Source organism: Chiloscyllium plagiosum, unplaced genomic scaffold (genome assembly GCF_037043375.1).
Source record: "Chiloscyllium plagiosum isolate Xiang-an unplaced genomic scaffold, Cpla_swu_hap1 HiC_scaffold_4, whole genome shotgun sequence".
NCBI classification, from domain to species: Eukaryota; Metazoa; Chordata; class Chondrichthyes; order Orectolobiformes; family Hemiscylliidae; genus Chiloscyllium; species Chiloscyllium plagiosum.
The window spans coordinates 89780727-89795752 of NW_028270142.1; the positions used below are offsets into that span (position 1 = coordinate 89780727).

The following is a 15026-nucleotide window of genomic DNA, read 5'->3' on the forward strand; positions in this document are numbered from 1 at the left end:
TCTGAAATGTTGCTTTTACCTTGATTAAATTTACTCCACAGTAGAATAATTTCATCTATTGGTTGATTAAAATCAACAAGTTCACATCGCTATACTTACTACAATATTAGTCCATTACTGAAATATCAACATGCATCAGCAAATAAATGTTGCTGGAAAGCAATGCATTAGCAAAGAAGGTCTGAGCAAATAATTAAAAATAAACTTAACATCCTATATTTTTTGGAAACCTGAGCAAATATTACAAAACAAAACCATGAAAATAATTCAGATTCCAAGTTTAAAAACTGGTATTTTTCAACATCATAGAATACTTAGTCTAACAATTGCATGAAGACCAGTAATATTACAATTTAATATTTGTGGTGCAAAAGAAAACAAATTATCACGTGTAAAAATGGAACTTTGCAAAGCAAAAAAAAAAAATCAGATTTCTTTCAACTGAATGTAAGGTTGAGAAGTTCAAAGATCTTTATGGTCAACATGAATTCAACATAGTTATTACAAGGACTCTTCTACTTTTTAGATATTTATGAGATGTGGGCCTTATTGGCTAGGCCAGCATTTCTTGTCCATCCCTAGTTGTTCTTGAGGAAGTGGTTATGTTATGTAAACTACTTGGTGTGGGTACACATACAACAGCAATTGGGAGAGATTTTATGGACTTTTACCCACCAATCACTGAAGGAATGGTCATATATTCCAAGGCAGGACAGTGAGTGGTTTAGAGGGCAACTTGTAGGTAATGGTATTCCCATGTTATGTTAACCTTGACCTTCTCAAAAGGTCATGATCGTGGGCTTGAAAGACACTGTCTAAGCAGCCTTGGTGAATTCTTGCAGATAATACACACTGTGCTACAGAATATCCATAATGAATGGAGTTCATGTTTCTGTGTTGTTTTGGTCTGGATGATATCAAGCTTCTTGACTGATTTTGGAGCTGCATGCATATGGAGGAAATGTTACTCGCCAGTTCTAAGTCCAAATCCAGATCATGTCAGGTCTTCTTGCATTTGGGCAATATCCTAGGGGTTGCACATGGTGATGAACTTTTTGCAATCATCAGAAAACATCCCCACTTCTGACCATTTGAAGAAGTTAAGATCATGAATTAGGCAGCTAAAGGTGCACCAGCCTCAAACATTACCCCGAGGAACTCCTGCAGAAATGTCTGGAACTGAAATGAATGACTGCCAACAACAACTGTAAAGAACAGATCTTTTTATCTCTCTGCATTTTTGATTGTGGACTGGATGGAGGAAAAGCTTATCATAAATCAAGGACTGTTGAAGGAGTGCTGCACCTTTTTAAAAGTAACCTAATATTCACTGTAAAGTACTGTTTACACAGCTGCTTGTTCAATCAGTAGTGGAAGCCTAGTATGTAAGCAAACTAATCGTCATTTTCATGTTTAATTCTCATGTATTTTTCCACTTCGCTTCAATTGCTCATGAAAATAGGTATATTTTTTTAAAAACACCAGACCTATTTTCTTGTATTTTTCCACTTTGCTTCAATTGCTCATGAAAATGAGTGATTGAAGCAAAGTGGAAAAATACATGAAAATGGGTCTGGTGTTAAAAACAGCCTACTTTGACTAGGAGGTAACTGCAGAAGCTTGATTGTCTGTGGAGATCATTTTAATGTGGTTAACACAGACACCGAGAGATCTTTTCAAATTACTTTCCAAATGTTCCAATGTGCAGAAAAGTACTGGAAGTATTACAAAATGGAGATTCAGCACATAATCTTGGTTTCGGAATAATATTAATATCAGGGACTTTGCCTCCCTCATCAGTCTTTTCACCATTGGGCTGGGGTTTGCGAGACTGGAATCTGAGATAGAACTCAGAGAGCCAATAGACAATAAATAGGTGCAGGAGTAGGCCATTCTGCCCTTCGAGCCTGCACCGCCATTCAATATGATCATGGCTGATCATCCTTAATCAGTATCATGTTCCTGCCTTATCTCCATAACCCTTGATTCCACTATCCTTGAGAGCTCTAGCCAACTCTTTCTTAAATGAATCCAGAGACTGGGCCTCCACTGCACTCTGGGGCAGAGCATTCCACACAGCCTCCACTCTCTGGGTGAAGAGGTTTCTCCTCATCTCTGTCCTAAATGGTCGACCCCGTATTTTTAAGCTGTGTCCTCTAGTTCGGCACTCACCCATTAGCGGAAACATGTTTCCTGCCTCCAGAGTGTCCAATCCTTTCATAATCTTATATGTCTCAATCAGATCTCCTCTCAGTCTTCTAAACTCAAGGGTATACAAGCCCAGTCGCTCCAGTCTTTCAGCATAAGGTAGTCCCGCCATTCCAGGAATTGACCTCGTGAACCTACGCTGCACTCCCTCAATAGCCAGAATGTCTTTTCTCAAATTTGGAGACCAGAACTGCACACAGTACTCCAGGTGTGGTCTCACCAGGGCTCTGTATAGCTGCAGAAGAACCTCTTTGCTTCTATACTCAATCCCTCTTGTTATGAAGGCCAGCATACTATTAGCCTTCTTCACTACCTGCTGTACCTGCATGCTTACCTTCATTGACTGGTGTACAAGAACACCCAGATCTCTTTGTACTGTCCCTTTACCTAAATTGATTCCATTTAGGTAGTAATCTGCCTTCCTGTTCTTGCCACCAAAGTGGATAACCATACATTTATCCACATTAAACTGCATCTGCTATGCATCTGACCACTCACCTAACCTGTCCAGGTCACCCTGTAATCTCCTAACATCCTTCTCACATTTCACCCTGCCACCCAGCTTAGTATCATCAGCAAATTTGCTAATGTTATTACTAATACCATCTTCTATATCATTAACATATATTGTAAAAGCTGCGGTCCCAGCACTGATCCCTGCAATACCCCACTGGAATCCGAAATGGAGCAGTTTATCACTACTCTTTGTTTCCTATCAGCCAACTAACTTTCAATCCAAGTTAGTACTTTGCCCACAATACCATGCGCCCTAATTTTGCTCACTAACGTCCTATGTGGGACTTTATCAAAAGCTTTCTGAAAGTCCAGGTACACTACATCTACTGGATCTCCCTTGTCCATCTTCAGAGTTACATCCTCAAAAAATTCCAGAAGATTACTCAAGCATGATTTCCACTTCATAAATCCATGCTGACTCTGACCTATCCTGTTACTACTATCCAGATGTGCAGTAATTTCATCCTTTATAATAGACTCCAGCATCTTTCCCACCACTGAGGTCAGACTAACTGGTCTATAATTTCCTGCTTTCTCTCTCCCACCTTTCTTAAAAAGTGGTACAACATTAGCCACCCTCCAATCTGCAGGAACTGATCCCGAATCTATCGAACTCTGGAAAATAATCACCAACACATCCATGATTTCTCAAGCCACCTCCTTCAGTACCCTGGGATGTAGACCATCAGGCCCCAGAGACTTATCAACATTCAGACCCAACAGTCTCTCCAACAACAATTCTTGGCAAATATAAATTCCCTTAAGTGCAGGTCCTTCAGCCACTGTTACCTCAGGGAGATTGCTTGTGTCTTCCTCAGTGAACACAGATCTGAATTAACAACTCAATTCTTCTGCCATTTCTTTGTTCCCCGTAATATATTCCCCTGTTTCTGTCTTCAAGGGCCCAATTTTAGTCTTAACCATTTTTTTGCCTTTCACATACCTAAAAAAGCTTTTACTATCCTCCTTTATATTTTTGGCCAGTTTATCTTCGTACCTCATTTTTTCTTTGCGTATTTCCTTCTTAGTAATCCTCTGTTGTTCTTTAAAAGCTTCCCAGTCCTCCATTTTCCCACTTATCTTTGCTATGTTATACTTTTTCTCTTTTAACTTTATATTTTTCTTAACTTCCCTCGTCAGCCACGGAATCCCATGTCTCCTCCTAGGATCTTTCTTCCTTTTTGGAATGAACTGATCCTGCATCTTCTGCATTATACACAGAAATATCTGTCATTGTTCCTCCACTGTCATCCCTGCTAAGGTATTGCACCATTGAACTTTGGCGAGTTCCTCCCTCATAGCTCCATAGTTCCCTTTATTCAACAGAAATATTGTCACTTCTGATTGTACCCTCTCCCTCTCAAATTGCAGATTACCCTCTCCCTCTGAAATTGCAGATTGAAGCTTATTGTTTTATGGTCACTACTTCCCAATGGCTCCTTCACTTCGAGGTCCCTGATCAATTCTGGTTCGTTGCACAATACCAGATCCAGAATTGCCTTCTCCCTGGTAGGCTCCAGCACCAGCTGTTCTAAGAATCCATCTCTGAGGCACTCCACAAAGTCTCTTTCTTGAGGTCCAACACCATCCTGATTCTCCCAGTCTACCTGCATGTTGAAATCCCCCATAACAACTGAAGTAACATCTTTGCGACAGGCCAATTTCAGCTCCTGATTCAACTTACATCCGACATCCAGACTACTGTTTGGGGGCCCGTAGATAACCCACAAGAGGGTCTTTTTACCCTTAGAATTTCTCAGCTCTATCCACACTGACTCTACATCCCCTGATTCTAGGTCCCCCCGCACAAGGAACTGAATATCATCCCTTATCAACATGGCCACCCCACCCCCTCTGCCTGTCAGTCTGTCCTTACGAAAACACGTGTAGCCTTGAATATTCATTTCCCAGGCCCTGTCCACTTGAAGCCATGTCTCAGTTATCCCCACAATATCGTATCTGCCAATTTTCAAAAGAGCCTCAAGCTCATCCATCTTATTTCTAATGCTTCATGCATTCATGTATAGTATTTTTAATTTGTTACTGCCCTCACCCTTCCCATCAACTCCCATTTCACTCAACCTTACGGCATGATCCCTTTTTGAGTTTTCTGCCTCATTGATACAGTTGTCTTTCTTGACTTCCCTCCCTTCAATTTCCTTCTTAATCATCCAGTTTGTCCCCTCCCCCCCCGCTACTTAGTTTAAACATAGCTGTGTTGCAGTAGCAAACCTGCCTGCCAGAATGCTGGTCCCTAACCTATTAAGGTGCAAACCGTCTCTCTTATATAATTTTATGCTTACCACAAAACATACCCCAGTGATCCAAGAATTTAAATCCTTGCTTCCTGCACCAGTTCCCCAGCCACATGTTCAAGTCCATTATCTCCCTGTTTCCGGCCTCACCAGCCCGAGGAACTGGAAGCAAACTGGAGATAACCACCTTGCACGTCCTGCTTTTCAGCCTTCTCCCTAGTTCTCCAAAGTCCCGCTGTAGTATGTTCTTCCTCTTCTTCCCGACATCATTTGTGCCGACATGTACCACCACCTCTGGCTCTTCACCTTCGTCCTCGAGGGTGTCCTGCACTCTGTCTGTGATGTCTTTAACCCTGGCACCAGGAAGGCAACACACCATCCTTAAGTCCCACCTGCTGCCACAAAAACCCCGGTCAGTTCCTCTCACTATGGAGTCCCCTATTACCACGGCTCTGTGCGATGTCCGACTCTTCCGCTCTGCCTCCACGCCAACTTTTGATTGACAGACCTGGCCGCCTCGCGGACTGGCAGTGTCATCTGTCTCTACTGTTTCCACTGTCACTAAAGTCCCCAGTGGATAAAAGGCAATATGAGTCTCGAGTGTATGTGTCTGTATCTGTGTGTGTCAGTGTATAACAGATTCATTCGTTAGTTTGCATATCAAATCATAAATAGATTAAGTTAATAAATTTGTTACATTTTGAAGCACACACACTAATTTTACTCAGTACATAAAGAACCAGTTAGTTTCTTTCAGCTTAACAATACAGAAGTTAGCCAACTTCTCTCTTTCAAGGGTAGTCTGTGGAACCAGAGCCGCAGTCAAATCCGGTGAAGAATTAGAAGTCATAATCTTAAAATGGTTGAAGACAGAGACAGAGAAAAATTGGAAACTCATTTCTCTGCAATCATAGTAAGAAATTTTAACTTGCTCCTTGTTATTACAGTGTTATTATCCATTATTCCTTTTTCATTTCTGGAATTATTTTTAGTGAACAAGATTAATGAACAAATTGAACGATTAATAAGAGATCATGCCAGATTTGGGAGCTTATCATGTAAAATCCTTTTCCAATAATCAAGCTAATTTCAGGCTGTAGTTGTAAACTCAGAGTCACCATTCAAGTGTCAGAAGATTACACAAGATAGGAACAGGACAGTGCAAATAGTGTCAGTGAGCAAGCACTTCAAGGTAAATCAGTAACATTTAAAGGTAGTCATGGAAAAGCACACAGACTAAAAAAATTTTTTGAATTGGAGGATGGACAATTTTAATAAGACAAGATCTAGTCAAAGCGAACGAGGAGGAGCTATGTGTAGTAAAGTCTATTTTTGAGTAATGGGAGTCATCCGAAACGGAAATAAAAGTGCAGGGCCAACATATTCTTGAAGGTCAAGAGTGGCACCAAAAATTCCAAGAATCCTGGACATTGAGGATTATACAAAACATGATCCTTTTTTTTTAAAAAAGAAAAGGGAAATTTATGGTGGTACTAAAGGCTCAAAACCAGAAGACATACAGACATATAGGAAGTGCAGGGAGTTACTTAAAAGATGAATTGTAAATTGAAGACAGCCGTGAGAAAACACTAGTGGATAAAACATTTAGTGGGGGGGGGTGAGAATGTAGCCAAGGAAACAGTGAGCCTATTAGGGACGAGAGTGGCTCACTGTGGGTGGGGCCAGAAGATGTAGGTGAGGTTTTAAATCAATACTTTATATCTCTACTTACAACAGAGAATACAGGGAAGAGTACTTCATATGCTTCAATAAATCACAATCGAGACAGAGGAATTATTAGCCAATTTTAAACCCACTAAAGCTGTTAACTCCCCAGCCCCAATGGGATGTATCCCAGGGTGCTATGGGAAGCAAGGGAGGAGATTTCAGGGGCTCCTCTGGATACAGGCAAGGTGTCAGAAGACTGGGGGCAGCTAGTGTGGTATTCTTATTCAGAAGGGTAGTAGGCATGAACCTGAAGGCTCATGAGTCTAACGTTAGAGGTAGAGTCATAGAGCCATACAGCATGTAAACAGATCTTTTGGTCTACCTTATCCACGCTGACCAAGTTTCCCAAACTAAATTAGTCTCATTTGCCTGCATTTGACCTATTACCTGCTCAACCTTTCCTATTCATGTACATGTCCAAATATCTTTCAAATGTTGTAATTATACTTGCATTCACAACTTCATCCAGCAGCTCATTCCACACGGATATAGGCTTAGTGCTGGCAAATGGGACTAGATTAGGTTGGGATATCTGGTCGGCATGGACGGGTTGGACTAAAGGGTCTGTTCGCGTGCTGTACATCTCTCTGACCCTCTGACTCTATGACATGAGCACTGTGAAAAAGTTGTCCCTTATATAAGAGGTATAGTTAGTAAGTTTGCAGATGACACAAAAATTGGTGGTGTAGTGGACAGCGAAGAGGGTTACCTCAGATTACAACAGGATCTGGACCAGATGGGCCAATGGGCTGAGAAGTGGCAGATGGAGTTTCATTCAGATAAATGCAAGGTGCTGCATTTTGGGAAAGCAAATCTTAGCAGGACTTATACACTTCATGGCAAGGTCCTAGGGAGTGTTGCTGAACAAAGAGACCTTGGAGTGCAGGTTCATAGCTCCTTGAAAGTGGAGTCGCAGGTAGATAGGATAGTGAAGAAGGTGTTTGGTTCGGCTTTCCTTTATTGGTCAGAGTATTGAGAACAGGAGTTGGGACGTCATGTTGCGGCTGTACAGGACATTGGTTTGGCCACTGTTGGAATATTCCGTGTGCAATTCTGGTCTCCTTCCTATCGGAAAGATGTTGTGAGATTGAAAGGGCTCAGAAAAGATTTACAAGGACGTTGCCAGGGTTGGAGGATTTGAGCTACAGGGAGAGGCTGAATAGGCTGGGGCTGTTTTCCCTGGAGCGTCGGCGGCTGAGGGGTGACCTTATAAATGTTTACAAAATTATGAGGGGCATGGATAGGATAAATAGACAAAGTCTTTTCCCTGGAGTTGTGGCGTCCAGAACTAGAGGGCATAGGTTTAGGGTTAGAGGGGAAAGATATAAAAGAGACCTAAGGGGCAACGTTTTCACGCAGAGGGTGGTACGTTTATGGAATGAGCTGCCAGAGGACGTGGTGGAGGCTTGTACAATTGCAACATTTAAGAGGCATTTGGATGGGTATAGGAATAGGAAGGGTTTGGAGGGATACGGGCCGGGTGCTGGCAGGTGGGACTAGATTGGGTTGGGATATCTGGTCGGCATGGACGGGTTGGACCAAAGGATCTGTTTCCATGCTGTACATCTCTGTGACTCTATATCCTTTTTGAATCTTTCCCCTCTCACCTTAAACCTATGCCCTTTTGTTTTAAATTTCCTTACCCTAGGGAAAAGATCTTTGCCATTCATCTTATCTATGCCACTCATGATCTTTTAAAACCCTCAACCTCCTATCTCCAGTGAAAAGAAAGTCCCAGACTCTCCATATAACTGAACCCCTCCAACCCTAATAACATTCTTGCAAATCTCATCTGTTCCCTCTCCAATTTAATAATATCCTTCCTATAGCTGGGTGACCAGAACTGTACACAGTACTCAAAGTGGCCTCATCAATATCCTGCACAATCACAACATAATGTCTTAACTCCTACACTCAATGGTCTGAGCAATGAAGGCAAGTGCGTTAAACTTCTTTACTATTCTGTTTACCGGTGATGCAACTTTCAAATTTGGCAAAAAAAAAAGGCAAGGAGAGGCAAGGATTAATCAAGGATAGTCAGCATAACTTTGTCAGGTTGACATCATGTCAGACAGGTTTGTTTGAGTTTTGAAGAGGTGACTAATTGTGTGGACAAGAGCACTGCAACGTATGTAGTCTACAGGGACTTTGCTAAGTCTTTTGACAAGGTCTCACTTGGGAGATTGGTCAAGGTAAGAAGTATATGGGATCCAGGTAAAGTGAATCGAAAGTTGGCTTTGAAGCAAAAGGCAGAGGGTGATGGTTGTTTTTGTGATTGGATTCCTGTCTCTAATAACCTAGATTCAGTGCTGAGTCCCGTGCTGTTTGTAGTGTCCATTAATTATCTGGACATAAATGTAGGCAGAATGATCAGTATGCTCACATATGAACATTGCTGGTGTGTTAATAGCAGAAAGGAACACCTTAGTCTACAGGACAATATGAGCCCTTCCAAATGAAGGGCTTATACCCAAAACAGAAATCCTCCTGCTCCTCGGGTGCTGCCTGACTGGCTATGCTTTTCCAGCATCACATTCAGGACAAAACGGACAGACTGGTCAAACAGAGAACAGCAGCAAAAGAAATGTGATCCGGAAAAATGTTTGGGAGGAGTAACAAGGCAAGAGAGGATACACGAATGGTAGGACGTCAGAAAGTACAAAGGATGAGAAACCCTGGTGTGCCTTTCTACACATTCTTGAAAGCAACAAGAGAGGTGGTTAAGACGACATAGGGGTATAAAATACAAATCAATAACCTCACATTCACCGTTTCCAAAGACCAACAACATTCTGGGAGAAGAAATTACTCCTCAAATCTATGTTGAATGGGAGACCTCTTTTTAAACTTGGCTCACTACTTCTAAATCTCCTTATGAAAAGAAACATCCTCTCAGTCTCTATCTTGCTAAGTGCTCTCAGAACCTTCTATGCTTAAATAACAACACCTCACATACTTGACTCCAATGAGTAGAATCCTTCCTGAAATGCTTCCATAGCAAGTATATCCTTTCTTTTTAATCAGGTCCAAGTTGCATATGGTACACAAGGTATGGTCTCATCAATGCACTGTCCATCCAGAGCAAGACTTTCAAACATTTACATTCCAATCACCTTGCAACAAAAGGCAACATTCCATTAATTTTCCTAATTACTTTGTGTGCCTGCATGCTAACTTTCTTTTATAATTCATGTACAAGAACATCTAGATTCCACAGCGTGACATCATTCTGCAGTATCTTTGCATTCATATTCTGGCTTAAGTGAACAACCTTATACTTTCCTACATAATGCTGCTTCGGCCAAATTTTTACCTACTCACTGCAACTCTTTACAAGAGTCGAGAGTGTATCATAGTCACTGAACTAGTAATCCAGAGCTCTAAGCTAATGTTCTATTGACAGCAGTTGGAATTCCGCCATGGACTTTAAAGCTAATCTAATGACAACCACGTAACTATCACTGATTATGGTGAAAATGTATCTGATTCACTAATGTCCCTTGGGGAAGGAAATTTACCTGATCTCGTCCACCTGCATTTCCAGACCCACAGCAACGTGATCAATTTTGTAACTGCCATCGGAGTAATTATGGATGCAAACCAAATGCTGGCCAACTCAGCAATGACCTCTCCCTACGAATGAATAAACAAACTCTTTGTATCCTCTTCACAACATGCTTTTTTATCTATCATTATCTCATCAACAAGTCTGGCACAACTACTGTTGGTTCCTTCAGTCAAGTTATTAATACCGATCATAAATAGCTCAAACCCCAACAATGATCCATATGGGAGGCTCAATACAGTTTGTCAACCTTAAAAGTATCCATTTAACTAGGCTCGGTTTCATGTTAGTTAGACGAGCCTCTATCCATGCCACTGTATCCTCTCAACACCCATAAGCTCTTAGCTTGTGTTGCAATCTTTTCTGAGGCACCTTATTTTAATGCCTTTTCAAAATCCAAATTCACTACATTTACTGGTACTCCTTTATCCATTCTGCTTATCACTTTCTTAAAGAACACTAATAAATTAGACAAACATGATTTTCCTTTCTAAGTGCTATGCTATAACCTCCCTCATAAAAGATCTAGCATTTTCTTAATGACCTATATTAGGTAAATCATCTTACAGTTTCTTACTTTCTCTAGAATCTCCCTCCTTGAACAGAAGGTGCGCATCTGCTGTTTTTCAGTTTTCTGGGACATTCCATGAATTTGTGAAATCTTAGAAAAATTACAAATGTACTGTTTGTTTTGGTCAGTTTAGGATGTTAGCAATCAAATCCAGATGTTTTGTCAGCCATTAGTGGCATCAGTTTTCTCATTACATTTTGTTTAGTGACCATTTTAAATGCTTCCCTCAGTTTTGACACTTCTTGTTTTATTAATCTTGGGATAAGTTTTGTGTCGAGCTGAAAATGTGTTGCTGGAAAAGCGCAGCAGGTCAGGCAGCATCCAAGGAACAGGAGAATCGACCTTTCGGGCAAAAGCCCTTCTTCAGGAAGTTTTGTGTCTTCAACTGTGATGACAGATATAAAATATTTGTACAAAGTATTTCCTTACGTCCCATTATTAATTCCCATGTCCACCCTCAAAGGGACAAAGACTCGCTTTAGCGACTCTTTTCGTTTTCATATAGTTGTAGATACTTCCACTACTTGTCTTATGTTTCTTATTAGTTTATTTACATTAAAAAAATTCAAGATAGACACATTTGAGAAAGTTACCTTTTGCTGAATTCTAAATTTTCAAAGTATTTTGGTCTTCCACTAATTACTGTAGTGCTATACATATTTCTTTCAGTTTGATATCAGCCTTCATGTCCTAAGTCAATCACAGATTTATCCTTCTCCTGGAATCTCTCTCTCTCTTAATCTATCTTTGAGTAATGAAATATTAGCTTAAATGACTGTCACTGCTTCTTTACCATCTATTTTCCAGTTTAGTCAAATCTGTCTTCATATCCTTCTAATTGCCCTTTTTTGAAGGGCACCTCCACATCATGGCTACCCTTTTTGGAGACACAGGTTATAGACCCACATTTGTCAGAATCATGCTGATGCAATTGCACAATTATGTTGTGATCACTCTTGCTGACAAGATCCTTTACTATGAAATCATTAAGTAATCCTGTCTCAATACACATTACCAAGTCTATAATAGCATATTCCCTGGTTCAATTCAGAATAGATTCTAAGAACCTGTCCTAAATTCATTTGATGAACTCAATTCTTCAGGTTTCCTTTGTCAATTTGTTTGTCAAATCTTAAGTTTAAAATTTCCTTTTTCACAAACCTACATTATTTTGCTGATTCATAGTCTTTTAGTCCAATGAGGGACTGATAACTGCTCCCACCAGTGATTTCTTTCATTTGCTATTTCTTAGTTTCATCAAAACTGATTCATCATCTTGATCTGTTGAACCAAGATTACATTTCCCTATTGTGCTGATCTTATCCTTAATCAACCAAGTTACACTCATCCTTTTCCTTTTTACTCACCCTTCCAAAATACTAAAACAGATCAATATTGAGGTCCCAGCCTTGCCTTGCAACCACGTCTCTGTTAAGGCCATCACATCAAACTCTAATTTTTATTTGTTCCGTCAATTCATACATTTTGTTATCTGAATGCATGCAGCATTCTTAAATAGGTTTAATTCTGTCTTTTTACCATTTTATACAACTTTGACCCTATTTACTCAAACTCTCTCCCCTCAAAACAGTCCATCTTCTATAGTTACACCAGCACCACTCCCCCACCTCTTCCTCCACTACACTGATGACTGTATCTGCGCCACCTTTTGCTCCCACGAGGGGGTTGAACAGTTCATCAATTTCACCAACACATTCCACCCTGACCTTAAATTCACAAAGACCATCTCTGGTCCTCCCCTTCCTGGACCTCTCCATCTCTATCAATGATAGCCAACTCAACACTGACATTTTTTTTTTTAAACAAACCCAACGAATCCTACAGCTATTTGGATTACACCTCCTCTCACCTCCTGCAAAGATGCTATCCTATACTCCCAGTTCCTCCACCTCCGCCATATCTGCTCCCAGGAGGACCAGTCCCACCACCGAACACACCAAATGGCCTCCTTATTTAAAGACCATAATTTCCCCTCCCACATGGTTGAAGACGTCCTCCAACACATCTCATCCATGTCCCACACCTCCACCCTCCAACCGCAACAAGGACAGAACCCCCCTGGTCCTCACCGACATTTTCGCCACCTACAAACAGACCCCACCACCAGGGATATATTTCCCTCTCCACCCTTTTCTGCTTCCCGCAAAGACCGTTCCCTCTGTGACTACCTGGTCAGGTCAATGCTCCTGAACAATCCTCCCTCCCCTCCTGGCACCTTGCCCTGCCCCGCAAGAATCACAAAACCTGCGCCCACACCTCCCCCCCTCACCTCCATCCAAGGCCCCAAAGAAGCCTTCCACATCCATCACCGTTTCACCTGCACTTCCACAAATGTCATTTATTGTATCCGTTCCTCCAGATGCGGTCTCCTTTACACTGGGGAGACTGGACACCTTCTTGCAGAGCGCTTCAGGAAATATCTCTGGGACACCCGCACCAATCAACCCCACCGCCCCATGGCCCAACATTTCAACTCCACCTCCCACTCTGCTGAGGACATGCAGGTCCTGGGCCGCCTCCACCACCAATCCCTCACCACCCGTTGCCTGGAGAAGAACGCCTCATCTTCCACCATGGAACCCTTCAACCCCAATGCATCAATGTGGACTTTACCAGTTTCCTCATTTCCCTACTCCCCACCTTACCCCAGTTCCAAACGTCCAGCTCAGCACCATCCTCATGACCTGTCCCACCTGTCAATCCTCCTTCCCACCTATCCGCTCCACCCTCCTCTCCAACCTATCACCTTTACCCCCACCTCCATCCACCTATTGCACTCCCAGCTACCATCTCTCCAGCCCCACTCCTTCCCATTTATCTCTCCACCCCCGAGGCTTTCAGCCTCATTCTTGATGAAGGGCTACTGCCCAAAATGTCAGTTTTTCTGCTTCTGGGATACTGCCTGACATGCTATGCTTTTCCAGCATCACTTTAATCTTGACTCTATCTCCTCACATGATCCACCTTCACCCCCAGAACTATTTAGTTTCAAGTCCTCTCTTATAGCCTTGTGTGCAGATTCTGCCATGATACTGGTTCAATTTTAGTTAAAGTGAAGGCCATATCAATAGTGCATCTCCTAGTTTTGCTGCTGGTGCTCATGAATGGACAATCATTTATCTCACACCAATCTTTAAGATATATACTGAACTCCATCACATTTACCTTATGCTAAACTGATTGTGGCTCAGATAGTAATCAAGAGATCATCTTTGTGTTTTTGATGAATTAATTTTGATCCTTACACACTCTCAGGACTCTCTCTTTCTTAGTACTATCTATGTCAGAAGTATCCATATGGATGATAAGAACTGGATTGTTTCCTTTCCACTCTAAATTCCTCTCCAGCTTCCAGGAGATGTTATTAACCTTGGCACCAATCAAGCAACTGAGCTTTCAGTATTTACACTTAACTACCAAAATCAGTATTTATTACTCTAGTACCTCCTCCCACAATTACATTCCTTTTTCCTCTCTATTTGAATGGTCCCTGCAATAGGTGCTATGGTCAATTTTCTCATCCTCCCCATCGTCCTTGCGCTTATCGCACAACTTTGATGTTCTTAGTGTTTGTACAGATAAATGCCAGGGCTGAATGTCCTTTATTTCTGTCTCCTCATACATGCCTCACTTATAGCCACAGTCTCCAGTGACTGACCACTGAATGAATCTGAAGAACCTAGCTGAAGGCATGTCATGACCTTCATGGAACAAACTCTCCAGGGTAACGTGTGCCCTCCCTGATGTATCACATTGTCTGAAGTCAGAGCAGAAATTACTTGGGTTGAAGAGGCTTAGTATAAATATGGTTGCTGTGGATCATATAGGTATCCACTAAACCTACATGCCACAGCCCTGCTATCCTTCATGTTTTATTTAACTAAATAGAGGCTATGTTTAGAAAAATCATTCAATTATTTCTCTTTACAGAAAGAACTAGTTAAATTTTAAACATTATTGAAATACTTATCCCTCCAGAACCAGTTGAAACTACAATCCCAGTTTTCAGAGAAAAAGCTTAACCACCAACTACTAATCTACCTACTCATCTAATTAATATCTCAGCTCGCAGATTTTACTCAGGTCTCTGGTTCCCTCTTCTGGAGCAGTTTTTTTTAGTAAAGAATAGGACAGCATCTCCTCCCCCAATGCATCAAATTCC

General features: G+C 41.5%; 1 protein-coding gene across 4 annotated transcripts in view; it reads right to left on the reverse strand.

Moving 5' to 3' along the window:
- Window positions 1–15026, reverse strand: part of trappc9 (trafficking protein particle complex subunit 9) — a 663479-nt gene that overhangs the window by 206866 nt on the left and 441587 nt on the right. The window lies entirely within an intron of this gene.